Genomic DNA, 18317 nt, shown 5'->3' on the forward strand with positions numbered 1-18317 from the left:
CTGAGCTTGTAGCCCTTCCCTTGGCTTCTCTGGAGAGATTGATGGCACAGTTGTTTGTCCTGTCTGGTGAGTTGGGACACAAAGGAGAGGAGCACGGAGTGTCTGTCTGTACCTGAAGCTCAGAATTTATAATATTTGAAGCACTGAGCAATTTTTTGCTTGAAACATATTGAAATACATGGACTTTATTGGATGTATATGTGTTAAGTGTTTATCGTGGGCACATACTGTACATATGATTTTAAGTATTTATTTAAAATCAGGGGCATACGTTCAGGGGTTGCCATTGCGAGCTGACCCCATGCTCCAGGAGGCCTGTGTGTGTGTCCCCCCTGTACGCTTTGATGTATAGCGGCATGTAGAGGAACTTATCCCTCCATGTACCTGCTGAATGCCCACTTTTCCTCCTCTTCTTCCCACAGATAGCAGCTGCAGGAGAGACATGGAGGGCATTGGTTCCTCCATGTGACGGTACTCACCGTCACTGGGAGTGAAAGCGGAGTTCCGGCCACGGGGGTTAAATTTAGCTAAAGATACCCCCAGGACAGTCAGCGCTAGTACATTCCACAATGGATAGCCTCTGTACTGTCCCGGGTCGCACTTACCTTTTAGAAGAAATACTTACCTTGAAAATTTCTTCTCCAGCGCTGCCATCTCGGATGTGAGCAGCTGAAGCCAGCGTGTCCTCTTCTGCGTCCTCTTCTCCCAGAATGCGCCTGCCCCAGCCCCGCTCGTCACTTCCGGTGCGGACGTGTCATCCCTCCACAGCTTCTGGGCATGCCCAGAAGCTGTTTAGCAGGGAATGAGGCGCCCGCACCATAAGTGACGAGCGGGGCCGGTGCAGGCGCATTGATTCCTGGGAGCTGAACGTCATCGCAAAGAGGAAGTGACGGCGCGGGCCGCGGCCGTAGAGGGAGGAAGTGGAAGAAAGGTGAGTATATTTTCCTTCAATAACAAGGTAAGTAAACAAAAAAAAAAATCGTAACTATCCATTTGTTTTTCAGGTGACCAAGAGCAAGTGGATGGTCCAAAATAGATTATGTCGATCTTGTGGCCGGAACTCCGCTTTAATGGTTTGGATTGCTTCAAATGGGTTCTATGTTTACTTATGATAATGTATATTGAACTTCAATGTCAGAGACAGGCTCTCCCTATTGTTTGAGTATTGAGGTGAGACGTGTATTCTGTTAAGCCTGTCTGTTCCATTGTTAAATGTTAATGAACTCACATATTGTTTCTGTCCAGATGGCTAGATAATTATTTCAGGTTAATTCTATTTCTGTATACAATTTCATCTGCATATGATAATGTAATCAGGCAATCCCTGACCTGTGTAGTAATCTGATCAGGAGGGGGGGGGTGCTCATGTGTGTATAAATTGAGTGTGAAACTGTTCAATAAAGGAGAAGATTCCAGAACAAGCTAAGCTGTCGACTAGCTTTGTATGGGGGCGGCTGGGAAAACCTGATATCTATGTTCATGATTGAGAGGAAGCCGTATACTGAAGTCAACAAGTACAGTGTGGGTTGCAGTTCCGTTACACTCCACATGCCAATCCTGTCGCCTCCCTATCCTTGTCCTGCTGCCTGAGTCCCTGTGTGCTTCCCTGGTTCCTCTCACCCCCAGCAGCGCTGCCAGGTTTCCTTCTCCTGTCCTCAGTCCCTTTCTCTGTCTCAAATCTTGGGTCTGTTTAAAAAATATGTAAAGAATAAAAAATGCATTTGTAAAAATAAATAAGTAAATAAAATGGTAAAAAGATAATAAAAAATCAAAACACCAAAAATAAAAAACTTGTGACTGGGCTCTAGCGCTCCACCATTGTGGGGGGGGGGGGTTTCCAAGACGCCAGGAAAGTGGTCCGCTGCCAAAACGCAATAAAGGATACTACGATGGAAGTAAAGGGCCCTAGGATCAGTGGAAAGGGTGTCAGGTCACCTGTGGCCAGGTGACAACTGCACCCTGTTGGAGGCAGGTGCGCAGCGCAAGGTAGTGAACCCCATAGCAGACTGCTGCGGATGGACCAGAACGCGAGCCCAAGATTCCCCAGGGCGCGGAGTCTAAGACCCAGCAGGTGTTCACCAGAGCCTCTAGTGTTGAGGATGGACTTGGCTGCAGCTGGGCCCAGGTCGCGGCCCCTGGGGTCCCCAGGTCACGCTCCGTAGGGAGAGAAGGGAAGCAGCCACTCAGGACACACGGAATGGTGATGGGTAAGCCGAGGTCAGGGTAACAGGCAGACAAGGGTAACCAAAGGACAGGCCAAAGGTCAGGGTAACAGGCAAACAGGAATAGTCAGAGACAAGCCAAAGTCGGTACACAGAAAAGTAGATCAAGCACACGGCAAACAGGAAACAGGAACAAACACTGTTGAATAGCAAGGCAGACCTGCAGTGCGCTGGTTAATATAGACTTCCTGTGATGACCTGGGCGGGACAGGAACAGGAAGTAAAGGTGATAAAAAGGAACCAGAAATGCAGTCTGACCTCTAATGCAGACATGAAGGTACAGGTAAGCTTGCCAAACTCTATTGCAAGTCCATGACAGTACATCCCCTCTTACGAGGCCTCACCCTACCCCGCCTGGGCCCTGGTTTAGAGGGAAACTTCAGGTGAAACCTTTTTAACAGACGAGGTGCAAAGACCTCCGATGCAGGAATCCAAGACCTCTCCTCAGGACCAAAGCCTCTCCAATGAACAAGGTACCGAAGAACGCCTCTACAGAGTCTGGAATCCAGAACTTGACTGACCTCGTAGTCCTTAGGAATGGGCAAAGGCATGAGGGGACCAGCAGGAGCTTGTGTGGCGGATTTGGACTGAGCACAGACATGACAAGCCTTGACATAGTCTTTGACCTCCGATCGGAGATTAGGCCACCAGTAGTGACGGCTGATGAGCAAGAAGGACCGGAGAAAACCCGCGTGGCCCGCCACCTTGGAATCATGTCCCCAACGGAGAATCTTAGCTCTTAGCTCAGTGGGGACCAAGGTCTTACCAGGAGGAATTTTTGAGTCCAGGGTGGTAGAATGGGCAACAATGCATGAAGTTGGGACGATCGGCTCAGGTTCAGGAGTGAACTCCTTGTCCAAAGTGTCAAAGGACCTGTGAGGAAGAATCACCTCAGCTGATTTCTTACAAAACACATCCCGGTAATCGGTGTATGCAGCGGGAAGGTCAGAAGATACCGATGTGGTAGCAACCGGAAGTCTCTCCTTTGGAGTCATCTTGGAAAGGTATGACGAGAGACATGAGGGGCCCCAAGCCAGGATCTGCCCAGAGACCCAGTCCACATGGGGAGAGTGGAGCTTTAGCCAAGGAAGGCCCAATACAATGGGGGTAGAGGCTTTGGGTAGGATGAGAAAGGATATCCACTCCTGGTGGAGAATCCCTACCGACATCCTAATAGGTAGTGTCTGGAAGCGAATAGGGCCCCCTGGAAGAACAGTGCCATCAATTGCCGAGACTACTAACGGCGTAGAAAGGGGTGAAAGGGCGAGCTTCATAGACAGACATAAAGGTACAGGTAAGCTTGCCAAACTCTATTGCAAGTCCATGACAAAGGGCCTCGGTTGGGGAACAGAGGGGCCCTTCATAGTTTCTTACCCCAGGGCCCTAAAGGTCCTAGTTATTCCTCTGTTTAAAATATTTTATGATTTACAATTTTTAAATCTCTTAACCACTTCCCTACTGTTGTATTATAAAATGATGCCGGCAGGAACACTCTGTCTCTCCGGGCGGACATCAAATGACGTCCGCCCGTTCTCACTGCTCTCCCGCGCCCCCGGGGGCATGCGATCGGGATGAAGCATGTCCCGAGGGACACAGCCCATCCCTAATCAGTGTAAAGAGCCAATAAAAAATGTCTCTTTACCATGTGACCGGCTGTGTCCAATCACACCCGGCCACAGAATGTCAACAAACCGCGGTAACTAGCTGTTACTGGGCTCTCCTCATCAAGCCCCGATCCTGTGTGAGGAGAAGGTTGCGGTAACAGCTAGTTATCGCCTACAGTGCACAGTAAACACACTGATTGGACCCCCCCCCCCCAATAAAGAGGACCTGTCAATAGGCCATCAAGGTACCTGTCACCAGGCCATCAAAGTACCTGTCACTAGCCCATCAGAGTACCTGAGTACCTGTCACAACCCCTCAGTGTATCTGAGTACCTGTCACAAGCCCATCAAAGTACCCGAGTACCTGTCACCAGCCCATCAGCGTACCCGAGTACCTGTCATTGGAGTACCCAAGTACCTGTCATTGGAGTACCTGAGTACCTGTCACGGAGTACCCGAGAACCTGTCATCGGAGTACCCGGGTAACTGTCATCGGAGTACTCAAGTAACTGTCACCAGCCCATCAGAGTACCCGAGTATCTCTCTGTAGCCCATCAGAGTACCCGAGTACCTGTCTCCAGCCCAGAGTACCCGAGTACCTGTCTCTAGCCCTCAGTGCCCAAGTACCTATCTGCAGCCCAACAGATTACCCGAGTACCTGTCTCTAGCCCATCAGAGTACCCAAGTACCTCTTTACAGCACATCAGAGTACCTGAGTACTTTTCTGAAGCCGATAAGTGTACCTAATACCTGTCTGCAGCCCATCAGAGTACCTGAGTACCTATCTGCAGCTCATCAGAGTACCTGAGTACCTATCTGCATCCCATGCCTCATAGATTATGTGTTGGGGTGTTTGCTTTCCAAAATGGGGTCATTTTGTGGGTGTTTCCATTGTCCTGGTGCTCGCCTTCAAAAGTGTGATAGGTTGTAATGAAATTAGATGTGTAATTTATGCTCCTAGGATGCCTGAAGGTGCTACTTGGATGTTGGGCCTCTGTATGTGGCCAGGCTGTGCAAAAGTCTCACACATTGGGTATTGCCATTCTCAGGAGGAGTAGCAGAATGTATTTTGGGGCGTAATTTTTGCTATGTACATGCTATGGGTTAGAAATATTCTATAAAGTGACAACTTTGTGTAAAAAAGTTTATATTTTCTTTCCACATTTTCCAAAAACTTGTGGAAAAAAATGAAATGTTCAAAAGACTCATAATGCTTCATAGAATATATGTTGGGGGGTTTGCTTTCCAAAATGGGGTCATTTTGTGGGTAATTCCATTGTCCTGGTGCTCCAGGTCTACCCAGCAATGAGGAAACAGCAGAAGTACTATAAGAAGATCTTCAGACACCTTCTTGAGCAATGCTTGTGGAATGCCTACATTCTGCTAAAAAAAAAGAGTGACAAGCCTGTGATTCATTCGGACTTCATTTAGAAAGTTTCTAAACGTATCTTTCTGAATCACCAAACACCATCAATGGCTGGGAATAGATCTGGACGTTGTGCTGTTGGCGTTGTCAACCCAGAATGCCTGACTAATCGTCACTTCATGGACTACATCCCACCAACTGAGAGAAAGTCAGCACCTACAAGGATGTGGGTAGTTTGTTGCTCGAAGAGAGATGACAGTGGAAGGAAAATAAGAAAGGAAACCAGATTATATTGTCCCGATTGTGACGTCGGACTTTGTGCAGTCCAGTGTTTCAAAATCTTTTATACCCGAGATGTTTACTGAACCTTTATTACAGTAAGACTCCATTCACACTAGCGCGACTTGTCAGGCGACTTGGTCGCCTGACAAGTCGCGGTCGGTCGCCCGCCATTGAATAGTACAGGACCCGTTCTAGTAGGAGCGACACAAGTCGCTCCGACTTAGAAAAAGGGTCCTGTACTACTTTGGGGCGACCTGGAGGCGACTTGCATTGACTTCAATTATATGAAGTCCGTGCAAGTTGCCCCACCAAGTCGTGTCGCCGCAGTCTGAACGGGGTCTAACTAGTAATATCACATCTCTTGTTTTTACACATTTCAGTGTTTTTAGTTTGATTATGTTATTGAATAAAATGTATTCTTATTATATTAGAATTTATTATTTCATGTTTTAATTGGATAATTGCACAAATCCACAAATCTGGGTTACATTTGGAGCAATTTATATTTATTAATTGATTTGCACAAATTCACTTTGCACATACGGTATATTTTTTTGATTATTTTCATTATTGATTATTGATTTAGATATTTTACGTTTTAACACTAAGATTAATGAATTGAATTTTGCACAATAACATTATCCCCCTCTTGAATAAGGACAATATTTATCTACTTATTTATTTATTCATGAACTAAACATTAGAACTTGTTGACTTTAAACTAGAAACGTATATTTATATTATATACCTATTTGCATCTATCACCCTTGAAGCGTAGTACTCCCCCTATACTCATTGATTCACTAAACTGTTTGAGGTAACAGTTACTGTACCTGCAGCATCAGGGGTACAATCAAATTTGATTATTTCCTATGATAGCGCAAGAATCACACCCATATAATGACATATTTATACCTTTTATTAGATTACAATGTTCTAAACTGAAATGAAAATGCATTCCCCAATATCCCAGTGAACATTTATGGAGGAAAAACAGAGAATGAGCACAAATCTTTGAAGCTCCACATCTGACTCTCCATGCAATATTCATTTTAAGAAATCCCTGCCTTGTCTCTCCTGGGCCACTAGTAGCAGTGACTTTACAATGAATCTTTTATTTCTGGAGACCCCAGAATTATGCCGCAGGGCTGGTAACCCTACTGGGAACGCAGAGGCTGTATGGGTTTCCTTGTGAGTAAAGATGTAAAGTGCTATAGCAAGGATTGTATTTGACTAGGCTTCGTGCACAACTCAGTGTACATCTCTACTGTTTCACCAAGACCTTTCCATAAAACATAATTGAAACCCCCAGCTCTGGCTTTCAGAGCTTCTGTTGGTCACAATCCTAATGTCTTCAAACAAGAGACAACTTGAATTAAATGAAATATGGAAATTGTCAAGAGCAACACATTTTCCTATCCTGTGTATCCCTAGCCAAATCTTATTTTGTGGATTTGGATAAGCAGGAAAGGTTTACAACCCCTGTCAGTTTTTTTTGTTGTCTGTAACCTTGTTCAGGAGACATTTCCCCTTTTTCCTATTCCAGTGACAATATTGTCACCAAGACAGTAAGTAAAAGGTAATCTCATTAATAAAAACACATTGGCAATAAAAAAACAGAATAAAAACTACTTTTGGGTTTGGGGGCGAGTGTCTCTCTTGCAGTCAGTCCAGCTATTTTTTTTTCCTTCTTCTTCCCTCGATCTCTTATTTTCTTAACTGTTGCTTAGGCCTTTTTGACCCTCAGGGTTCTTGATAGCCCATCAGGGTGCAACACATCAGGAGTTTCATGTGGGATGGCAACTGTGAGAATTATCATTGTCAGCAAAGGGTGTTGTCAATGAGGAATCATGTCCTCTTGACCACCCATATTGTACCCTGTCAGTTTGTGGTGAATAATTTGATATTTGTACCTCCTTTTTTTATTATTTTTGTACTTTTGGTAAATCAAAAATATTGTGCTGTTGTTGTTCCTGTCTCTACAAATGTAAAAAAAAAAAATTAAAAGTAAAAAAAAACACTTTTTTTTTGTTAATAAAGTAGACAAGACAGCTTTTTGTTGCTGTCTGTGTCCATAAGCAGATTCCCCCCAATCCCTGCAACAGTGACAACATTGCCAACAGAGCAGGATGGCAAGTAAATTAAAATCTTCCCAATGGCACACAGTTTGACATCACCTGCCCACGACTGACAGGTAGATCGTTAACGAGGGGTTGCCAACCCCCACTAATCTGGGGGTTGGCAACCCCTCGATCACGATCTACCTGTCAGTCGTGGGCAGGTGATGGATAAACCATAATCCTTCCTTGCCGACTCTCGGAACCTGGACAGGAGGGGAGGTGTTTCCTGGATCTGATCTGTATTTTCTCCTTGCAGCTACTTAAAGTCTGCTTATCCTCCTCTCTCTCCCGCCAGCGTTTAGCGGCTGGAGGAGGAAAATACAGTGGAGCGGTGCCCTATTTGCCACCCCCACCACCCATACTGTCCCTGTTCCTCTTCTTTTTTTCAATACCAATCACTCACCATGTTCTTTCATAAATGAAGCATAGTAAAGTATCCATGTCTTTATGGACCTTGCTTTGTGCACTGGTGCACACTCATGTTGGAACAGGAAGGGGCCATCCCCAAACTATTCCCACAACGTTGGGAGCATGAAATTGTCCATAATGTCTTGGTATGCTGAAGCCTTAAGAGTTCCCTTCACTGAAACTAAGGGGCCAAGCCCAACCCCTGAAAAACAACCTCACACCATAATCCCCCCTCCACCAAATGATTTGGACTAGTGCACAAATCAAGGTCCATAAAGACATGGATGAGCGAGTTTGGGGTGGAGGAACTTGACTGGCCTGCACGGAGTCCTGACCTCAACCCGATACAACACACCTTTGGGATCAATTATAGTGGAGACTGAGAGCCAGGCCTTCTTGTCCAACATCAGTGCCTGACCTCACGAATGCACTTCTGGAGGAATGGTCAAACATTCCTATAGACACACCTAATCCTTGTGGACAGCCTTCCCAGAAGCGTTGAAGCTGGTATATCTGCATAGGGTGGGCCAACTCAATATTGAACCCTGCAGATTAAGACTGGGATGCAATTAAAGTTCATGTGCGTGTAAAGGCAGGCGTCCCAATACTTTTGGTAAGATAATGTGTGTGTGTATATATATATATATATATATATATATATATATACTGTATATATATATATATATATATATATATGTGTGTGTATATATATATATATATATATATATATATATATATATATATATGTGTATTTCAGCTTTGGGGTGCACACCCAAATACTTTTGATAAGATAATGTGTGTGTGTGTATATATATATATATATATATATATATATATATACACACACACACACACACACACACACATGTGCATTTCAGCTCTGGGGTGCACACCCAAATCCAACAGGCTGCGCATATAGGTAAAACAAAAAATCAGACGCTGGTCCCTACACTATCCAAAAACTAAAAAAAAAACAAGAAAAAAAAAAAAAACTAACCAATAACAAAGCCGAACTTTATAAATGATAACCTTTCTCAGGGATTGCAAGAGGCTGATACAAAGTCAAATTCAGCATAGTAAATGTACATAGTGGTATAATAGAATACAATGTGTCAAATTATATTTGCCAAAACAATCCGCAAATTTACCTTTGTATTTCCAAAAACACACCATTGAGGGATAAAGTTCCATGTCACCCTCTCAGATACTGTCATTCAGTTGTACGATTCACAGATCACAGCCTTCTTTATATCAGTCAGACTTGATTTATTTCTCCCTCAGCACGTTGCATTTATTTTTCATAGAATAAATCCTGCTGCTTTGTTATAATTATAAAATGTTTTTGATTTCCTGATGCACCCATTTTGTCCATACTAAAATTAATGAACTCCTTTATGTGACCCGTGCACTCACATGGAATGTCTAGCTTATTATCCTTTTTTTGCCCGGTAAAGTTACATTGCCTTAAGCCAGAGGGTAAAATTAAAGGACTCCTGAGCAATAAGTATCAAGCTAGCAGTTTGGATCAAAACAAACGCAGTACACAAGAGACTTAGGCCCAGCATCAAAGAGCACAGTCATCAGGATTAGAACGTAAGGAGCATCTTACACTTCAAATACACAGCTTGATCAGTCATGTTGTGATGGTTGAAGTGAACACCTTGATCAGCGAGATGGATATTAATTGATAAAAACACTCGGAAAGCTTGATCTCTAACACTAAATATGGGAACTTGATGGAGCTCTCTCTGGGGCTCCCATATCGGAGCATGCTAGGATCTCCAATGGCTTACACACAAACTCACATTGGGAGACCATGTTTCAGCTTTGGCCTTTTAATAAGACATCAATATCATTTGGATGGAAATGGTGGACGATGCATAGAACTGTCACACTGTATAATTTCTTATCCCAAGGATATAGCCCACACAACTTAATACCTAGCGGTACTTTAAAGCTATACTCTAGGCAAACAGTCAAATACACGGATGAAATACATATACAGTAAACAGCTGTTTATCTGTCAAAGGATTTGTATTTTTGTCCATCCACTTCTGAGATTTACACATTGTTTCTCAGAGAAAAGGTGCAGGTACTTCCCCCTTTAGAGTCACTCCTTGTCTCCGCCCCCTACCCACCTCCCACCTCTGAGCACCATCCCTTGGTTCCACCCCTTACCCACCTCTGAGCACTGTCCCTGGTTCCACCCCCTACCTACTGCCCAATAGAGAATACAGAACCAAGTATCATATTGTGGTGTTAAGATATTTGTGTGGAATGTACAGTATTAATGATAATAATAAAGGCATTAAAATCGATCCCCTGCAGCCAGCAACAATATACTCCCAAGCAACAGTAGATCCACCCAGGAACAAAAGACCCCACCAGCAACAATTGATCTCCCAGCAGCCAGCATCAATTGACCCTCCAGCACACATCAGCACCCCTTGCCATTACAAATATTCAGCACTGAAGGTGCCGGAACTGTGTTACCCCGCATTCCCACTGAAAAAAAGCCCTGGCCCTGTTACACAGAAGAACTACTTTTCTCTGCTGCAGTTAAAGTAGTTGTGAACTTACAGTATGGAGCCTAAGGCTCCATGTACACGGGACGTTGTTAAAAGTCCCTTTGAATGCTGGAATTTTTAGGACGTTTGAAACGTCCGTTCGGTCGCGTTTGTACCCGCGTTTAGCGGGCGCTTAGCAGCGTTTGCGGGCGTTTGCGTTTAGAAGCGTTCCTAGAGGTAAAAAAAAAGGAAAAACGCGAACGCTAAACGCGGGTCATCGCGTTCAGATGCGTTCGGACGCGTTCAGACACGTTCGGACGCGTTTGTGCGTTTGAAACGCCGGGAAACACACGTTCGAACGCAAATAATTGCGTTCTAAAAACAGTCCCTGAATGCAACTGCCTGCAAATGACTGTAAACGACCTGGTGTACATGGACAGATAAGATAAAATGTAGATGGGTTCAGGGGCTTCTGAAAAAAACGCCCAACTGCTCCTAAACGGCCATTTCCAGTGTCCCGTATACATGGAGCCTTATAAACACTTTCTAATAGAGTTATAACTGTGCAGGAACCATAATTGCTTTTGCTTAGATTTAGAAAGTTAAAAAGTTCTGTTATGTAACCATGCATCTCTTCTTCCTGATAGTGAGGGGTGGGGTTACAGGACATTGTGCAGATGCACACTCTGCCTATATTCCATAGTCTGCAAGATGCAGACTTTGCTTGAGCAGGGGTAGTGTTCAAAAGGCAGCTGTGATTGGGAAATGGGTGTGCGCCACAGGTAGGCTGTGATTGGTTATGGGTGTGTGCCAGAAGCAGGCTGTCATTGGGAAGGGAGTATGTACCAGAGCCAGGCTATGATTGATCAGAGGTGTGTGCCAGAAGTAGGCTGTGATTGGTTACGAGTGTGTATGTCAGAGGCAGGCTGTGATTGGGAAGGGTGTGTGTGCCAGAGGCAGGCTGTGTTCGGGAAGGGGGAGTGTACCAGAGGTAGGTTGTGATTGGGAAGGGGGAGTGTACCAGATGCAGGCTGTGTTTGGGAAAGGGGAGTGTACCAGAGGCAGGCTGTCATCGGGAAGGGGGTGTGTACCAGAGGTAGGCTGTGATTGGGAAGGAGGTGTGTGCCAGAGACAGGCTGTGTTCAGGAAAGGGGAGTGTACCAGAGGCAGGCTGTCATTGGGAAGGGGGAGTGTACCAGAGGCAGGCTGTATTCAGGAAAGAGGAGTGTACCAGAGGCAGGCTGTCATTGGGAAGGGGGTGTGTACCAGTAGTAGCCTGTGATTGGGAATGGGGAGTGTACCAGAGGCAGGCTGTCATTGGGAAGGAGGTGTGTGCCAGAGGCAGGCTGTGATTGGGAAGGGGGTGTGTGCCAGAGGTAGGCTGTGATTGGTTATGGGTGTGTGTGCCAGAGGTAGGCTGTGATTGAGAAAGGGGTGTTTGCCAAAAGAAGGCTGTGATTGGTTATGGGTGTGTGTGCCAGAGGCCGGCTGTGATTGGGAAGGAAGTGTGTACCAGAGGCATGCTGTGATTGGTAAGGGGGTGTGTGCCAGAGGCAGGCTGTGACTGGGAAGGGGGTGTGTACCAGAGGCAGGCTGTGATTGGTCAGGGGTGTGTGCCAGAGGCAGACTGTGACTGGGAAGGGGGTGTGTACCAGAGGCAGGCTGTGATTGGTCAGGGGTGTGTGCCAGAGGCAAGCTGTGACTGGGAAGGGGGTGTGCGCCAGAGGCAGGCTTTGATTGGGAGAGGGGCATGGTGGTTGAACCAATTACCCAATACGGAAATGACATGTGTCTGCGCAGTGTCGGGTACCACTGAATGGCAATCCAAAGAATGAAAGCGGACTGCCTAACACAGATCAGCTTCTGTGATTGGTTTTTTTATAGTTTACAACAATGAAGAATGGTGACTGGCAGGATCAACCAGGCACCTGCGATGAAAGAAGTGTGTTAAATTGATGGAGAGAATGATCAATAAAATAAACATATGTGAATATTTAGGGTAACATGCTCTTTAAAGGAGAAGTATGGCCGAAGCAATTTATTGATCACAGGAGTACAGTTCATTCTGCACTCCTGTGATCCATTTCAGGCTCTAAAAATGCAGCTAGTAAAGTAGTTTCAGTCTTTATGCTACCTTCCACTAATTCACTGTATAGTAGGACTTTGAGAAAGAAATAGACAGCACTATAGGCCACACAGGTTCCACTGCACTGCACATTGGTGTTAGTTTAAAACTGGAAACTTGCTACCAAAAGCAAAGGTATGAACTCAGCAGTATACTGCTTATCCTTTTTTATCCAATTAATAGTCTGAAGACGAGTCATTACCTGAACTTAGCTTTGTCCTGCCTTTGCATCTGGCAGGGGTTATCATGGTCACAAGACTGGCTGAATAGAGTTAGAAAACCTTTTGACAGTTAAAGAAGTTCTATGGTTAAAGCATATACTTTCATTTTATAACATCAGCATTGTAATAGCTGTACAAACAGAGAGCAATAGCAATTCATAGTGGAGAGCGGATATTGTTCATATCTGACGTTTTCAGGTGTGTCGAATTCCCAGTCCCTTGTTGCATGCTGCGCTTTAATTTGTCAGCCCCATGGTCACCATTGTATACTGTCATTTCCTTTTTTTTTCAAATTTTTGCTACAGAGTTGCTTGAAAAAGTTACTTTCAGAACTCTTTTCTTAATCCGTTATTGTTCATGTTGAGTTATTCATTATTATTTTTTATGACATTCTGGAAAAAAGCTACATCTAGATTTAATGAGTAAATTTAATTGAGACTGTAAAAGGAGGAATAATTAAGCTGGGGTTTTGATTTACTATGTTGTTGCATCAAGTGTTTTCCATATTCAGCTGCAATCAGTCAATTTCTCCAGTTCAATCCATTTCTCACTCCATTGACTTACCAAATAGTATCACCTCGCAGCGCACCGCAATCACCTCCCCCAGTGGCCATTAAAACATTATGCAGAGACTAGGAAAATATAAACCAACTTCGGGTTTCTCCACCACACTTGTTTTAAAGAAATAATCCTTTAGGTTTTCTGTATATACATATATATATATATATATATATATATATAAAATCATGCCTTCCTCTCAGACAGGGGCCTTATGTTACTACAGTTATGAAAGAACTGTTAGCATTGCATATTGATGCCCCCATCCAGATCAATTTTTTTTCTTTGTTGTGTTAAATAAAAATTGTGCATTATTAAATTTGAATATGTATAAGCAAAAGGCGCTAACTAAATGGTTAGGGTGAAAGCTGCCAGCACTTCAACTTGACATGAGTTGCGAAAGAAATGGAAATATATAAGTGCAGCGCTAATGATATAAACACATGTAAAACCACAGTGTATAAATCAAATACAGTAAAAAACTCGTAAATGATACAAAATTAATTATGGGAAACACAGTCCACCATAATAAAAAAAAGGGGAAAACACAATCCACAATGATGAAAAAAGTCCCAAGTGAAAGATGGCATCCAAAACAAAATGTAAACGTGGTGATAGTGACGGAATTCCCACACCAACAAAGTAATATGAATGCGCTCACCAGAGGACATGGACCCAAATTTCTTTATAGAAAATGGGTCATGTAAGGCAGGTTATGGTAACAGGTCTCTCCATACAGCCACAAAGTCACCAGATGTTAAAGCCAGGATGACCAGGACACTCAGTAAAAGGATACCCAGACTTCCAGACCGTTGTCACATAAATGGAAATAAACCAAATAGTGCAGACATAGTGTAAAACTGCTTCACATTGTTTATTAAAAGAGAAGGAATACACTTACAAACATCCTGTAAAACAGTGCATTAAAATGGAGAGATGGCAGTACAATATTGCTGACATGTTTCATCCAAACAGATATATTCATAGGAGAATTGCCAAGTTTGTATACCATAACCATATAACCATATGATATATATACACAAAAGGCAGGAAATTGCCTTCATTTGCATTTCCGCCCTGCCATCCAAGATGGCGGCGGCGTGTGGTCCAAGTCTCCATGTCATTCCCGGAAATTACCTCATTGTGGGCGTATATTGCTGAGAATATGTATTTGACATTATACTACAAATGCCAGTGCTGTCTAATACTTCAGCAATATAGGTGGAATAGAGTAAGTCAGTCATGGCCAATAATGCAGCACATAAATGTGTTAGGACATGGTTAGGTGGGAGGAGTAAATCTAGCCCAACCAATGGTGCAACTGTGTCCAGAGTGTTGTGTCTGGAAGTGACCTCATCACGAGCGTCACTTCCGGGATCGCATGTGTAGCCCCGGATCATTGTACAGCTGCCTTATTGGATGTCCAAGCTACATGGGAGGAGTGAACTCACAACCTAGGAAATCTCCCTCGTAACACCATAGGGGCAAATTTCCACATCTGTACATGATCGGAGGCACAAACCCAGATGAGACAGACAACACAAAAACAAGAAATACTGCTTCCCATGCCCACATAGGTTGAGATAAAAGGGACTACAGTGAAAACAACTTTGCGGCTTAACAGTAAAATGAGGCCCAATTAAGAGCCTCTTATTAAAATAAATACTTAAATTCTTAAAATAAATTAAAACGTAGCAAAAATTAGAGATGAAGAAGAAAAGGGAACAAATATAAGCAGTGATATAGGACCAAAGCATAATGCAGAAACCCATCAAACATAAAAAACATGAAAGATGCTCCAATCCATCGAATATAGGAAAAAGCTAAAGAGCTTATACCCAACATGTATATACACACTTGTAACGGGTCTGGATAATTAGAGATATACACAATTGGGGAAAAAGGGACACCAAGGCATGAACCGCACATTTATGATGTGCTGATAAATGCGTTGATGTCCCAGTCTATATTTAACCCGTATGGTGTATAAATCTGCAACGTATAAATCCAGAAGGTCTCAAGACATGAGACCCCCCGCTTCTTGGAACCCCCCCTCCACAGGGCCTCATAATGGTCAATAATTTGAAACAAGGTGCCCTTGGGATCCTTATTATGATGAAGAGAATAGTGTTTAGGGACGCTGTGGTTAGTTTTACCTTTAATGATATTTGTGATATGTTCATTCACTCTAACTGCGAAAGTTCTGATGGTACGTCCCACATATTGTTTCTTGCATGGGCAAGTGATGAGATAAACAATATGTGTTGAGTTGCAAGTGGCAAAAATCTTAATGTGGAAAATGGAACTGGTAACCATGGATTGGAAAGACAAAATCTTCCTTCCATGGTGACAGTTCCATTTACACACATTGCACCTTTTACATAGAAAGTAGCCAATTAGGTTGTGAAAAAACGTGGGTTTGACAGGTGGGTCCATCACATTAGGTGCCAATCGGCCCCTCAAAGACGGAGCTCCTCTGAATGTAACCAACGCTGTATCAGGAAGCAAAGGGCCTAAAATTCGGTCTCCCTTAAGGATATCCCAATGTTTGGAGAAAATGCTTTTGATCTGTCGGTGCTGTATAGAAAATTCCGTAAAGAATGACCATTTGGCGAAATCAGCATTCCTGGATATATTAGGGGGATATGACAACAATAATGCCCTATCTAGCTTAGATACTTTATTAATCTCAACCTCAAGACCTGATGATTTGTACCCTTTCGCCACAAATCTTTGTTTCAAGAACTGGGACTGCTTGAAGAAATCCGCATCAAGGTTACAATTTCATCTTAATCTAGTAAATTGGCTCTGGGGTATAGAATTAAGCCAACTGTAATGGTGGCAACTATCTGTAGGTAGGTAGGTATGAGTTTCGGTCCGTACTTTTAAAGTACGTTCTTGTAACTAATTGATTATTCACCACTGATATCTCTAAATCAAGAAAGTGTATGTTATTCTGACTCCACTCATAGGACAACTGTATGCCTCGGTCATTTTGGTTTAAGTAAGACATGAATGCCTCCAGGGATGTAGGATCACCTTTCCATAGGAGGAGGATGTCGTCTATGTAACGAACCCATAACGTCAACTCTGGTTGAGCCAGAGGATAGACGACATCCTCCTCCCACTTGGCCATAAAGAGGTTAGCCAAGCTCGGGGCAAACTTTGCCCCATGGCCACACCCCTCTGTTGCAGATAAAACTTCCCATCAGACCAAAAATAATTGTGGCCTGTGGCAAAAAGTAATAACTCCAAAATTAATTCTTGTTGGAGAGAGGGAACAGACGTGTCCATAGATAGAAAGTATTTGACAGCCAAAATAGCCCCTAGTATGTGGGATACATGTGTATAGAGATAAATTATTGAGGATGTTGATAGTATCTTTAGTGTCCCTTAAATATGATGGTGTCTTATTTACCACTAAGGATGATCGAACTTTTGAAAAGTTTGGTTCGACCAGAACACCTGAATTTTCCAAAAGTTCGGTTCGGATTTCAGAACCCCATTGAAATCAATGGGACCCGAACTTCGGTAATCAAAAAACACAATTTTTAAGCCCTAAAACCCAATAAATGCCCCTAAAAAGTGCCTAGGGTTCTGGGTCATGCCCCATTAACTATTAATCACACAAAAAAATTTCTTAAAAATTGTAATTTTTGATAAAAAAGCCAATTATTGAAAAAAAAGACAGATTTTTTGATTTTTACTTTGGATTTAGTATCTGGGGGCTCTAAAAGGTGTGCATGTGAAGTTTCGGCTCTGTAGCATGTCCAGAACCATGAAAAAACAAAGATAATTTTTCAGTAGAACAGGGATGTGGGTCGGGACCCTCCTTTAACTTTAACACCTATATGATCTTTTTTTCTGGTTCTGGACATGCTACAGAGCTGAAACTTCACAGGTACACCTTTTAGACCCCCCAGACACAAAATCACACAAAAAAAGTTCTTAAAAATTGTCATTTTTGATAAAAAAGCCAATTATTGAAAAATTAAAAAAAAAAAAAGAGATTTTTTGATGTTTACTTTGGATTTAGTATCTGGGGGGGTCTAAAAGGTGTGCATGTGAAGTTTCAGCTCTGTAGCATGTCCAGAACCATAAAAAAAAAGATTGCTTGTATTAGAAAACTTTCTGACAGGGGGTTTGCTTCGCTGCTGTAACACCTTGCCGGTTTAATAGAAGGCATTTTTTTGAGTTCTTTGCAGTCAGGAAAAACATCTGAACTTGTGTATAGTGGTACTGTGCACAAGTTCTGATGTTTTGCCTGCCTCCAAAACCCCCCAAAAAATGCCAGCAAAAACACACCTGGGCATTTTTTTTTTTTGACGCTAGCGTTTTTTTTGGCATTTTTTGGGGTTCTTTTGAGGCAGGCAAAACATCTGAACTTGTGTATAGTGGTGTAGATACACACATCCATATATTTATATACACACCTAGACATATATAGGTGTGATAGTAGCAGAAATATATGCTTGCGCTAATGAAATCATTTACAGTAATATATTTCTGCTATTATCACACCTATATATGTCTAGGTGTGTATATAAATATATGTATGTGTGTATATATACCTCTATACACAAGTTCAGATGTTTTGCCTGCCTCAAAAGAACCCAAAAAAATGCCAAAAAAACGCTAGCGTCAAAAAAAAAATGCCCAGGTGTGTTTTTGCTGGCATTTTTTGGGGGGTTTTGGAGGCAGGCAAAACATCTGAACTTGTGCACAGTACCACTATACACAAGTTCAGATGTTTTTCCTGACTGCAAAGAACCCAAAAAAATGCCTGCTTTGAAACTGGCAAGGTGTGGAGAGAAGCTAACCCCCGGTCTGAAAGTTTTCTAATACATACAATCCTTTTTTTTCTGGTTCTGGACATGCTACAGAGCTGAAACTTCACAGGTACA

At 43.0% G+C, this 18317-nt stretch overlaps 1 protein-coding gene and 1 long non-coding RNA gene across 5 annotated transcripts in view; one reads left to right on the forward strand and one right to left on the reverse strand.

Annotated features, from left to right (window-relative positions):
• The window catches only part of AGBL4 (AGBL carboxypeptidase 4), a 2933082-nt gene that overhangs the window by 1019026 nt on the left and 1895739 nt on the right, over positions 1 to 18317 (forward strand). The gene's annotated exons all lie outside the window — the stretch shown is intronic.
• On the reverse strand, positions 3011 to 3477 carry LOC309562451. Its single transcript, XR_014225631.1, has 2 exons — positions 3179 to 3477; positions 3011 to 3070 (listed from the first exon to the last, which is right to left on the reverse strand). It is a non-coding gene; the product is annotated as an uncharacterized lncRNA (long non-coding RNA).

The sequence above is a fragment of the Pelophylax lessonae genome, assembly GCF_965119305.1.
Source record: "Pelophylax lessonae genome assembly, chromosome: 8".
Classification (NCBI taxonomy): Eukaryota; Metazoa; Chordata; class Amphibia; order Anura; family Ranidae; genus Pelophylax; species Pelophylax lessonae.